Here is a 14140-nt window from a genome sequence, read left to right as displayed (position 1 = left end):
AAGTTTGTTTCACAAATTTAGTTTCACATAATTATATATAGTTTTTATGTTCCTCGAGCAGTTCCGGATCTTAATAGCATTTCTTTTTTTTCACAAGCAATAAAAAATTTAATATAAAATTTCATAATTGTTTTGCCATGAACGAACATACTGGAAAACTTACATACAAATGTGTGTTTAACACAATATCTAAAAAATATACATGTTCAACATAAGATCTAAATAACATAGATGTTCGACATAATATTATAAAACATACATGTTCGACATCTATCGAATCCTAAAAATTGAGAAAATGAAATAGTTGCATAGGTTAAAACATCTCTAGATCTGGACCAATAATAAAAATATAATCTTTCTTTTTAGCTGGCTCCACAATTCTTCAACAACACATTCTTTAATCTTCATCACATTCTTCATCTGTTAAAAAAACAATTTGAGGTCAATTCGTAAGAGAATGCGAGATAGCTATAACTTATAACTATTAAAGCATAAATCAATTATTTAATCACCAAAGAGCCCAAAAGTGGGCATGTCTTAATTCTCATCTTGAAAAGATCTGGTTATATGTGGATGAAGCAGCATCATAACTAGTAATGTCAAGTGTGGAGCCCAGTTTGGAACAATATAGGCTTGTGATTTTTTTCAAAGTTCACTCTTGGTACAGTTGCTCCACAATTCACAGGGATTTCTATTATTGAAGATGGAAGTGAGGGTATACCTATGGAATTAGAGATGCAATGGGATGGGAATCCAAGAAAAATACTCGATATCAAGACTTATGTTGGTGTAGCATTACCAGTGAAGGTGAAAAACATTGGGTTAACTGGTATTTTCACGCTCATCTTTAGGCCACTTGTTGATGAGTTTCCTTGCTTTGGAGTTGTATGATATTTTCTAAGGCAGAGGAAAAAGCTGGATTTTATGCTTAAAGTAATTGGTGGTGACTTGACAACAATTCCTGGCCTATGTGATGCAATTAAGGGAACCCTCTGGGACTATATTGAAGACTATCACGTGGCTAGCAAGAAAAGTTATTCCCATTTTAACTAGGGATTATAGTATCCTTGAACTGAATCTTACCGGAGTATTGGAAGTGAAACTTGTTGAGGTAAAGGAATTAACAAATAAAGATTTCTTTGGAAAATCTGATCCTTTTGTTGTATTATATGTACGCCCTCTATGAGACTAACGAAAAAAGCAAAATAATTAACAACGATTTGAACCCAATTTGGAATGAGCATTTTGAGTTCGTAGTCAAAGATACATTGATACAACACTTAGTGGTAAAAATCTATGACGATGAAGGGCTTCAGTCAACTGAACTAATGGATGTGCCCATATTTTTTGAATGAGCTTGAGCCTGGTAAAGTGAAGGATATCTGGTTGAAGTTGGTGAAAGATTTGGAAATTCAGAGGGATAAGAAAAATAGGGGCCAGGAGAACTTGGAGCTATTGCTCTGCTCGAATGGCATGAACAATAGGCTAAGTAACCCTTTTTCTCAGAATAAGCTAATGACTTCATTAGAGAGAGTTCTTAAAAACTCGGCAGAAGGAAAATATGTTAGTCCAAACGGAAGTGAAACCAACAATAGAAGAGAGGTAATAATATGAGGGGTACTTTCTATTAACGTGGTATTAGCTGATGACCTGCCCCCAGCTTATATATGGGGGAAGGCTGACCCCTAAGTCTTTCTGATCATGAAGAAGGCTCAAATCAAGAACAAAACCAGGGTTGTAGATGAAAGTCTAAACACGATATGGAATCAAACTTTTGTTTTTGTTGTTGAGGACGGATTACATGACATGTTAATGCTAGAAGTTTGGGACCATGACACATTTGTAAAGGATTTCATAGGAAATGCATACTGACTTTAACAATGGTTCTAATGGAAGGTGCATACAAAGACTAGTATGAATTAGCTGAGGGTAAATTAGGGAAACTGAACTTGCATCTCAAATGGAATCCACAACCAATATACAGAGACTACTAATGATGAACAGCAAACTTCAGTTTTATATTCTTGTTAGTTTTGTACATGGAGTAAAATTTCTTTATTCCCTAATTGAATGGGAACGACAACATGAATAATCGAATATTTTTTGTACGTGATTTATTATAAACAGAGGAGAGATATTGTAAAGCTGTGAAACCTTTGAAGAGAAGCTGAAGGTTGGAGCTGGACAAGAATAAAAATTTAGTAATTTTTTTTAAAAAAAAGTTCAACAAGTTTTGAGATCAGTATTCTAAAACTATAACACAGTAAGGATTTAACATGCAACACAAATAATAAGTTGAACTTGCAGGAAAGGAACTTAGTTCGGAACAAAGGAATACATCATGATTAAAACAGAGATATGAATAATCTATAAGCATGTAGTCTCGTTAACCATGTAAAGTAATACAATTAAAGATTGTCTACCCTCTAAAATCAACTTATCATAGAAAGACAGACCACTGCATAAGCAAAGCCCTTATCAAAAATGAGCATTTGTTAATGGCATCACTAAATTAATTGAAAAATACACATCATGGAATAGCTAAAGAAAAGTTTGCTAACCTGGTGGAGGCGATGGAAGTGATGGATGTTGACGAACCACTATACTTTCAAGGCGATCATATTTACTCTCTAGAATATCAATATTTTTTTGTAGTAATTCCTTTTCTTTTCGAGTTGTTTTTAGTTCTTCCAACAACACAACCTTAGAAGTACTACCACCTTTCAACTCCTTAGTGGTTATCCCACCATAAAATCCAACTGCACAACTTTTGCATTGAGGTCCAAAGCACCGTTCCACTACCTCATTATTAGTAAGAGACGGTTCAGTTTGTATAGCTCTTGAATTTCAGCCTATAAAATACAAGAATGTTCAAAATATTTCAATGAATCAATCCAGAGGGAAAATGTTAAACGAAATTTATCAATAAACATACATATTTTTCATTGGTTTCGTGTTTGATAAGCTCATTTCCCTTTTTACGAGTTTCAAAGAAGAGAGTTGCCAAGTTTGGTGGATTACCATTTTTGCTTCCCTTAACAATAATAAAAAAAGTAAGTACTATAAGATCTTTTATACAAAAAGGAGGTTTCCTTGTAGGGTTTGATGATTTATTTACCATTTTGTAAATAATCTCTCTTATAGGCTTATTACCCGTACGATGAGGCATACACAACTTAGGCCAGGTTATTGTGTTTCTTGTACTTGATTCCTGCATTACCAACACAAGTTGAAATTATCACAAGCTTGTTTAATGATTCTATTTTTATTCTTAAATTAACTTTTGTAACTACTTTGCATCCTCTTGATCACAAATGAAATCATTTAATCAAAAGAACTATTCCAAAACAGTAATCATATGTGACTTGGAAATAAATTAAATCAATAGCTATGCAATCATACCTTAAACTAATCAGATAAAAACTGTTCCTTGACCAACCATTCCCAATCAGTCTTGTCTGCTCCTATCGTCACATCTTTTAGAACCTCATGCAATAATTGGATTTCATATTCTTGTGCAACGATCCTCTCCAATTGTTCCAAAGCTTTCTCATATGTTGCAAAACATTATCTCTTTGATCATTCATGTTATCACAGTCAAATTTTTCCTAAAATAGATCAAAAATATCATATGAATCAGAGAAAGACACCTTTGATTGCAAGTTAATGTTCTTGATTAATGGATTGGAGGGTTGATCTTACATGTCAACTATTTAAGAACTTTGTATGGGGATGTACTGCAGATCAGAGAAAGACACCTTTGATTTCTTGGGATAAGGTGTGCCTCCCATATATAATTTTTTAGGACTAAAAGTTGAAGATGAATGAAATGGAATAAAGCTTCTTTTGGCAAACTACTATATGGAAGGTTTCAGAATAGCTAGACATCCTCTAAGTAACACAGACACATGCAGTGTATATGAAGTAATAAGGCAATATATGAGATCATATACCACCTACATATTGTTGTTGGTACTAAGAGAGTTAACGTCTTTAAAAATTGGGATGGTTGATTAGTACCAAAAGAGAAAGTACAATTTGACAAAGAGTGAAACGTACGTAATTAGCCAACATGAGTTATAGGGACCAAACCAGTCGTTGGGAAGCATATCATACTTGGACAAAAGTTATGCAACCAAAGCATAATAAAATTTATCCTCTGGTTGACAAACTTGAACAAGCTGCTTACGAAGACTCGAATGATAAGACTCAACATGTAGGTGCAAGATGCAAATTGTTGTCTATGTTTAATAGGGGTAGTAGAAATTCCTCAACACCGAGTGTGAATGGATTACAAAAATAAATAGAGAGTGAATAGTAAGATTAAGGAGGAGAATTTTTTATTTGTTTTGGTAATAGCTATTCTTAAACAAAGACCATAATAAGGTATAAACAGAGGCAACACCATAGTATACTCTAAAAAAACACAAGAAGAAGAGGGAAAAGCATTGTTCTCACAGTAGCAATGGTATCAAGTCAGTGAAAATAAAAGAGAGTAATGTTGTAATTCTTACTGTAACAGCTTCCCACATATGCTCAAGCTTATGCTCTTCAATATCCATCCATGACTGTACCCGCAATGGGCACATATTATGATCATGAGCTAGCAAATCCAAGTGTCTCGTAAATGAGGTGTGATTCGGCCCAACGACTAGATTTTGATAGAAACTGACTTTTAACTTTTCTCGATGACTTAATCGCAAACATTTCTTACAAATGTTTGTCCTCCTCACCTTGGTTGTCCTATCATATTCACGTGGACCTGCAAAATTTAAAGTAAGTCAACTATGCTATTTGATATAAATTTGATCTTTAGTGCTAAACCATCAAAAGAATCTGGAGAATACTCCAGTATTTAAGTTTTAGATGTCACCTTTTAAAATTATTATTGTATAAAATGGTCTGGTCTTTTTAGATCTATAAGACCAAATATACAAAATAACATTTTATCTGGTTATCGACAAGTACCTATCCACAGTTCCAAACCAAGTGACAACTAGAAAAAATAGGCAGAACATTGCCCATTGCAAGAGATAAGGCCTCAAGTTGCCAAAAAAATGTGATACAGAAAGGAGCAACTAGCGGTGAAATAAATATTGGAAAGTTTAAGATCCCAAATCAGTGACTTTCAATTTTTAGAAACTTTCATTGAGAAAATCACAATTGATGAATCAAGAATCGGTGGAGGTTATATGGTTAGGACTAGTAAAAAAACATAATGAAGCATCAGATGTCAAATAAATAAGAAAAATAACTTTTCGGCTATTTTACCAGTAACATCAAGAAAAGAAAATATCACACAGAAGAAAATACATACTAGTTTCATTTCTCGTAGCATCTTTAGCCACTTCAATCATTTTTTTTTGCCTTTCTAGACATTAATAGAGCTGCAAATCATAATATTAAAACAAAATAAAACTTCAAGCCAACTAACAAGAACAAAGAATTACACAAAAGAAAGTAATATATACTAGTATCATTTCTCTAAACATCTCCATACACTTCAGTCATTTTTTCTACCTTATCATATCCAATTGGACCTACAAAGTTTAAAGTAAGTCAACTATGCTCTTTGACACAAATTGATCATTAGCACTAAATAATCAAAAGAATCTGGGGTATGATCTTAAGTTTTATGTCTCAAGTTTTGAAATTATTAATGTATCAAATGGTCTTGTCTCTATAAGATTGTAAAATAGAATATCCAAAATACCTTGCTATCAGGTCACTAGATTTCCTTTGCCTTCGAGAGGTACCAATCCACAGTTCCAAACCAAGGGACAACGAGACAAAGCAGGAGAACAAATGTGAGAATCCCCACCACTATAATTCGTTTATCCATGTGATCCCACAACACAGTTCCAAACCAAGTGACAACTAGACAAAGCAGGCAGAACATTGCCCATTGCAAGAGATAAGGCCTCAAGTTGCCAAAAACTGTGATATAGAAAGGGGCAACTAGCAGTGGAATAAATATTGGAAAGCTTAAGATCCCAAATCAGCGACTTTGAATTTTTAGAAACTTTCATTCAGAAAATCACAATTGATGAATCAATAATCGTTGGAGGTTAATATGGTTAGGACTAGTAAAAAAAACATAATGAAGCATCAGGTGTCAAATACATAGGAAAAATAACTTTTCGGCTATTTTACCACTATCATCAAGAAAATAAAGTATCACATGGAAGAAAATACACACTAGTTTCATTTCTCGTAGCATCTTCTGCCACTTCAATCATTTATTTTTTTTGCCTTTTTATACTTTAATAGACCTGCAGATTATAATATCAAAACAAAATAAAACTTCAAGACAATCAACAACAACAAAGTATTATACAAAAGAAAGTAATATACGAGTATCACTTTTTTAACATCTCGATACACTTCAGTCATTTTTTCTACCTTATCATATCCAGCTGGACCTGCAAAGTTTAAAGTAAGTCAACTATGCTCTTTGATATAATTGATCATTAGTGTAAATAATCAAAAAGTATCTGGAGAATGATCTAGTAGTTATGTTTTAGGTGTCAAGTTCTGAAATTGTTAATGTATACAATGGTCTGGTCTCTATAAGATTGTTAGACAGAATATCCAAAATACCATGCTATTGGGTTACTAAATTTCCTTAGTCTTTGAGAGGTACCAATCCACAATTCCAAACCAAGGGAAAACTAGACTAAGCAGGCACAACAAATGTGAGAATCCCCACAACTATATTTCTTTTATCCATGTGATTCCACAACACAACTGCATCCACTCCACGAGAGAGAATGAGTATATGAGGACTATAATTTGAATGAACTCTCATGTGTAAACATTTTAATTTGTACTTGAGGAATATAAATCAGGCTCCCCAAATAATATTTATTTATTTTCAAGGACGTAAAAGTTACTTCTTCTTTCAGCATGAGAGATAACAACATTATCGTTTAATATAATATTGACAGATAACATTCCACTCACATCACTTTGTTTGACTAAAATAAAATTAAATCTTCACTAAAATAGTGATATCAAAGCTTAATGTTAATGCCTATTGTAAGAGATCAGGCCTTAAGTTGCCAAAAAATAAAATGTGATACAGAAAGGGGAATGGACAACATCTAAGAAAGATGTTGCTAAATTAGGATAGCAATTCTTCTGAAATGGAGGGTTACTGAGACAAATAACTACTAATAATGCTCTTATCTCAAAAGTCCTTGTTACTGAAAATCCTAGCATATGCTAACATACCTATTTCCTAGGGAAGCGAGTCATAGATAATTTTTTTGCTGCTTTACATGTAACAACAACAAAATACTTACTAGTTTGAGTTCCCTAAGAACCTTGAGTCAGTCCAACCACTTTTTTTTACGTTTCTAGATTCAAACAGGCCTGCAAATTTAAATGCGAATAAAAAAAAGACTTCAATTCATCTAACAAAAAGAAGTTGCACAAAAAAAAATAGTAGTATCACTTATTTGGGCAACTCCAGGCACTTCAATCACTTTTTTGGACTTATCAAATTCAAATGGACCTGCATATTTTGATGGAAGTCAACAAAAATAAGAAGTTTATTCCTATTAGTAATAAAAAGAATACAAAGGAGATTAAGTAGAGAAAGCTAAGCAGAATTTCTTGATCAAACAGATTAACTAGACTAACTCTTTTGCAAATTATCACTTCTTTGAGTATCTCGAGTCACTTCCGTTTCTAGAAATTGGGTGTCATTGTCTTCCATTGGATTAAAATCAGGAGGCACATGGATACTTTTATTTGCTGGCTTATTTCGACTAGAAGTTGTTGTAGTATTTATATTTTTGCCAATAATAGTACTTTTTTCAGCATTAATCCTTAAGCTTTGTCCCTGACCCCTTTCATTACTGGTCAAAAGTGTATTGATTCATTTCAGCTTCTTGATGGAGGGTAGCATTGTCTTCCATTTCCTCAAAATAAGGATGCACATGGAAACTATTATCTCCTAGCTTATTCAACTTAGAAGTTGTTGTATAGTAACTTCTATTTTTGGGAACCGGAGTCCTTTATTCATCATTAACTCTGATAGTTCTTGTAGCTTTCAAACTTTGACCTAGTCCCTTTGCAAAGGCACCTAGCTGAATGAATTCATACTTGGGAATTTTTTAAGCTTGTCACATTTCAAAGTTCAGAGTTTTTGAGGGATGCACGTCAACCTAAATAATACAAAAAAATAAGAGCAAAGTCTTCCAAACAAAAGTTCAAATAGGTTAGGAAGTTTTTCATAAGAAGAAATGTTAATTGAAAACGCATTGAGAAAGAGACACATGTACATGTAACATATTTTCCTTGCATGAACCATTACTACTATAGTAAGATCAAGGTAACATTAAAGACCAAGTGCATCAAACAAATTTTCATAGAAATACTATAAAGAATCATTACCATAAAAAATTAATAAAGTAAAAGAAAGCATGACAAAGCTCCAAACCTTAATGAGTTGGTTTTCTTTTCACTTGTGTTGAGTTATCTAACTCTTCTAAGTCATCATCCTCTTTTTTTCCAAATTATCAAAAGAATCACGAGGTTGAACCTTTTGCATTATGTGCCAACCTTTATTGGAATGATCGATAGCATAAAATACTTGTGATGCTTGGCTAGCTAATGCAAATGGCTCATTTATTTTCAAATATCGCCAACGGTTAACACTTACAAAGCCATATTCATCCATTTTAACTCCCCTCTTTTGATCATACATATCAAACCACATACATCAGAATAAAATCACTCTTCTTCCCCCAACAAATTGTAATTCAAGAACCTCGGTTAACTCGTCATAGTAATCCATATGGTTTTGCTCTTCACCGGTCTCACCTACTACAACCACTCCACAATTTTGAGTTTTCAAATATTGATCATACACTTCCACATGAAACCTATATCCATAAACAATGTGACCTTTGAATCTTGTGACATATGGCATAGGGCCACGTGATAAAGATAGCAAATCTTCCATTCTCTTACTATCATCATGTTTGTGTAATCCTGCAACCTAACAATATCAAATAGCTTTTTAGAAAACAATATTACCATACTTGATTTAAGAAAACTGATTAATTTCTACTCACCTTTTTTTGTAACCAACTAATGAATTTTCTATTCCACTCCACATCTGAACATTGTTAAGAGGTATCACTATAAATTTGTGAAAACTCTCTAACAAAGAATTGAAGTTTTACATGTTATTTTAAATTAAACATATACACACAACATAAATAATTTATTAGATTAAATCAATACTTACTTGAGAGATGGTTGAATTTCATCACAGTTCTTCAAACTATAAAAATGTGCGGCCTCCATATCGTTTGAATCAAGTTTGTCTGGTGTGCTACCCTTTAAACTTTTTCCAGGTTCACAAAATATTGTCAAACCACCCTCAAATTCAATTACACCATCATAATAATTTCTCTCTGGACAATTAAACTTTGTCTTTATTGTATTCAAATACCTTGAATATAAAGTCATACATTCAACTGCTAAATATCCCTCTACAATCGAACCTTCAGGGTGAGCCATATTACCAATAGAACACTACAAAAAGTGTATGTATCTCTCTATTGGATACATCCATCGATATTGAATTTGTTCGGCAATCTTAGCTTCATCAGGTAGATGAATAGACAAGTGCACCATGACATCAAAAAATGCAAGAGGAAACACCTTTTCTAACTTGCACAATATTTTTGGTATTTGTGGTTCTATTTGTTCCAACTCCTCTATGCTCAAACATTTTGCTCCAAGCACTTTGAAAAAAATAGAAAACTCAATAAGTGGTTTAGACACGCATTTGCAAAGCATACCACACATGGCAAGAGGGAGTAAATGTTGTAGAATTATATGACAATCATGACATTTTAATCTTGAAATTTTTTCTTCTTCAGGTTGACACATTGAGAAATATTTCAGGAAAAATCCATCTGGGACCTTTAAATTGTTCAAAATTTTGAAAAACTTCTGCTTATGTTCATCAGATAATGTGTAACATGCTGCTGGCAACTCATATTTATCTCCATCTTGTATTGAATGCAATTCTTTTCGTATTTTCATTTGTTGTAAATCCAACTGAGTACTCAAGGTTTCTTTTGTTTTACCTTTGACATCTATGATTGTCCCCAAAATATTGTCACATATATTCTTTTCAATGTGCATCACAACAAGATTATGTCGCAACAATAAGGTTTTTGAATATGGAAGATCAAACAATATACTCTTCTTATTGCAATTATCATCCCTTTTCTTGTGTGATATTTTAATCTTCTTCTGTGGATCCTTTGTTAATGGCAACCCATCTAAATCAGCAACCTAATCAAGTATATCATCACCGGACAACATATTGGGCGGTTGCCTGTTCTCAATAGTGTTATCAAATGGCGCTTTATCATTTCTCCATTTGTGATTAAGAGGAAGATAGCGTCTATGGCCCATAGAACACTGTTTTTGGCTTTTTTTTAGCCTTGTATAGTGTTTCTTTTTATTGCAACATATGCAAGCCAATTTTCCTTTCGTACTCCATCCAAATAAATTTGCATATTCTGGAAAGTCATTAATGGTCCACAACAAAGATGCATGTAACGTAAAATTCTTTCTAGTGGATGCATCGAATGTCTCGACTCCACTTTCACATAATTCATTCAACTCCTCTATCAAAGGTTGCAGATAGACATCAATTGCATCACCAGGACTCTCAGGGCCAGGTATTACCATTGACAAAATAAAGTTCTCTTACTTCATGCAAAGTCAAGGTGGCAAATTATACGGAATAAGTACCACGGGTCAATGTTGTACGGAGTTTTCGACATTCTAAAGTGTTGGAAACCATCACTAGCAAGTCCAAGTCGTACATTACGAGGCGATGGGTGAAGCTCCTCAAATTTTTTCCATGCCATTGAATCAGCTGGATTCCTCATTATTTCATCATCAACTCTTTTGTCATGATGCCATGACATCAAAGGAGATTTCTTTGAGCACATAAATAATCTTTGAAGCCTCGGCTTTAGAGGAAAATAACGTAAAATCTTGTATGGTATCTTTTTTTCCATTTTTCTATTTTGTTTCACCACTATGTTTACCATCCTTCCATCTAGATGCACCACAAACTTTGAAAGATTAAAGACAATTATCATCTTTCTAGTAAAACATTCAATCATTCTTACATGCATCAATCTTCTTTTAAGAAAGCCCAAGATCTCGAATTACCTTCTTTGCTTCATAATATGAATCCGGCAAGTTTGTTCCATCTAACAATAAATCATCTTTCAAAAACTTCAACAACATCGTAAATGACTCATTACACAAATGACCAATACTTTTAAGGTCAAGCAATTTAACCAATGTACACATCTTAGAAACTTTTGCAGTTTCATATAATGGTAGATCAAGATATTTCAATAGCATATAAAATCTTTTTGCTTCATCATTTGGTTCCTTCTCCAGCAAATCATTAGCACTATTATTCATATTTTATCCATTAAAATCGGGGTACAAATCTCTCAGCAAACCATCTATTTCATCTTCACCATCATTATCATCTATTTATTCAAAATATTATTGTTCTTCATCTCACATCTCCCCATGATAATACCAAAGAGTATAACTTTGTATTATCCCATGTACTATTACATGTGACCTAACTACAACACGTGTTCTAGAAGTTGCATTACTACATTTATTACATGCACAATGCATCAACTGCGGTTCTCCTAATTTTGTAAAAGCATAATCCAAGAAACTCTCCACCCATCTATATAAACAATAGAAAGTCTATCTTTAATGAGTTACATCCATTGTTTATTAGGCGTCATTATCTCCATGCATATAAAATGGATATAATAATACATTAGTATAACAACAAAGTAGTACTAATGAGATATTGACTTTTAGAGTTATAGTTTCATACACACTAGATGCATATAGTTATATACGTATTATATTTAAAAATTATAATTTTTGCATGTATATTCTAAACATCAATTGTAAAAGACCAAATAGTTTCTACATTTGTGGTTATGAACTAGATATACAAAGAAGGTTCATAACAAATTTATAAAATTATAAACAAAGGTTAGAGAAGTTCTACCATCAAATCTAACTATAGTAATAGAAGAGTATGTAAAGACTAAAGAAAAAAAAGTGAAATATTTTATATTATATTTGTAGCATTTAAATTTTGTGATAGTTGTGCATTTTGCTATTACCTATATTGAACACATCAAAGTTTTGATAGTGAGTAATAGTTCAACATTTTACAATGCTCATACCATTGTCAAAAACCGATGAAACACAATAAAAGATCGCAACCAACAGTTACCTCTTTAAAATGGCCAGTAAGAGTAGATTAAATAAATACCCAAACAAATGACCACAAAATTTAGACAAATACTTGGAATATTTTCAAAAACACATCAGTAAAGAAGAAAGGTTTAGAAAAAGAGAAAAACGTACCTTACAAAAGAAATCAACAATGAGCCTTCAAAAGAATAGTTTTGGAAAAACTTTCAACAACAATAACAAGCACCACCACCAACAGATTTGAAATCAAAGCCTACAACAACCAAGAAAGAAGTATATGAACATGAGATACACTTCACATAAAAGAAAATATGAAATGCAACTAAGTGCCTACAAAAAATTCAACAAGCCACATGAAACCACATAGACATAATTTCAGTATAGTCTTTACAATAATGTATATTTCCTATTTCAAAGAGTTCATCCAATTTCAGTGAAAGAAAAAATACATGGAGAAAAGAAAGGATGTGTTAACCTTAAGTGTAGCATACAAGAAATATGGTCATCACAAGGGTGGAATTTGACTTTCTGGAGGCTACTTAATGATTGGGAAATAACATGGGTAACAGAGCTGCAGAATCTGTTAGGTGAATTCCTTGATACTAACATGGAAGAAGATAAAATTGACATGGGGTATAACGTGTTGTGAATGGAATCATGGAGATGTGAAAACTTCAATGTTCATTTGTTACCAATAAGAGAACATGTATTCACGGTAAGAACTCCATATGAAAAACTTCTTTAAACTTAGGTATTGATTTAGTGCTATTTGATATATTAATATACAACACTTTTCCCACATCTGAAATTATATTTAACAAAGATAAGAATTTTTTATCGTTAGTAGGATATGCATTTTGAACAGTAAATAGAAGAGTTTAATCATGGTAATAGTACATCATACTATTAAATTTTTAAAGTTGACGCAACCCAACTGATCTTTGTGTAATCAAGACACAACTTTCAATGCAAGTGACTACGATCATACAATAGTAATGTAACCGAACCAAGGGTTGGGGTCGAGTCCCACGGAAGTGGTTCTGAGAATTAATAGAAAAATAAAATTTAGTCGTAACTAGTTATAGCTAAAAACATTATCGAATAAGAACATGTTAAATCTAAGGGATAACACCAGAGTGAAAATTAAGAATGGGGGTTTGTCACAAGTAAACAAAAATCAGCGAAAATATAAGGAGTACTAATCAAGGAGAGAGGAATCCTGGGATGTGATCGGAATACGGGATAAATTAAACTATTGGTTACATGCTTTTAATAATAAATTTGTTGAATATTTGTGACTAGGCTAGACTATAGTGCGGTAAATTCTCTCTCCAACAACTTACCCCGAATCAACTCAGTTTCTCTCGAACACCAAGTTTCAGCATGAAGAACAACCTCCGCCTTAGCCCACTCACTCTTTCGAGCAGAGTGTGTGGGAAGACTAGGGTTCACTCTCTCGAGTTGAACCTCATGTCGACCCAATCCCACCGGCCATCAATTTAGTAGTCTTAGTTTTACGACCTCTCTCTCTCGCAAGCCGAAATCACAAAGGTGAAATCATATTTGCAACTACAATTTCATTAAGTTCCACCACAATCACTAAACGAAATCACATCTAAACAACAAATAAATCATCAACTAAAACATATTCCCAAAATTACACCCCAAGAATTGGGGGTTTTATCTAGACATGTAAAAGAGATATAAATTTATACCAATATGAGTTTGCATTCAAATGGGTATGAAGATTTAAGTCTCGAAACAAGCAAAGAGTGAAGAATCCACAAGACCCAAGTCCAAATTCTTGGAGTTGAAACCCTTTGAATCTTCAAGT

The 14140-nt window shown here is 33.0% G+C and overlaps 1 pseudogene; it reads left to right on the top strand.

Annotated features, from left to right (window-relative positions):
• The first annotated feature begins 581 nt into the window (after positions 1-581).
• Positions 582-1994, top strand: LOC125824271 (synaptotagmin-5-like; annotated as a pseudogene).
• Positions 1995-14140: the final 12146 nt, after the last annotated feature.

This window comes from Solanum verrucosum, unplaced genomic scaffold, assembly GCF_900185275.1.
Source record: "Solanum verrucosum unplaced genomic scaffold, falcon-dt-bn FXZP01000087.1, whole genome shotgun sequence".
NCBI lineage: Eukaryota > Viridiplantae > Streptophyta > Magnoliopsida > Solanales > Solanaceae > Solanum > Solanum verrucosum.
The sequence above is the reverse complement of the archived record's forward strand: the minus strand, read 5'-3'. Positions and strand labels throughout refer to the sequence as shown.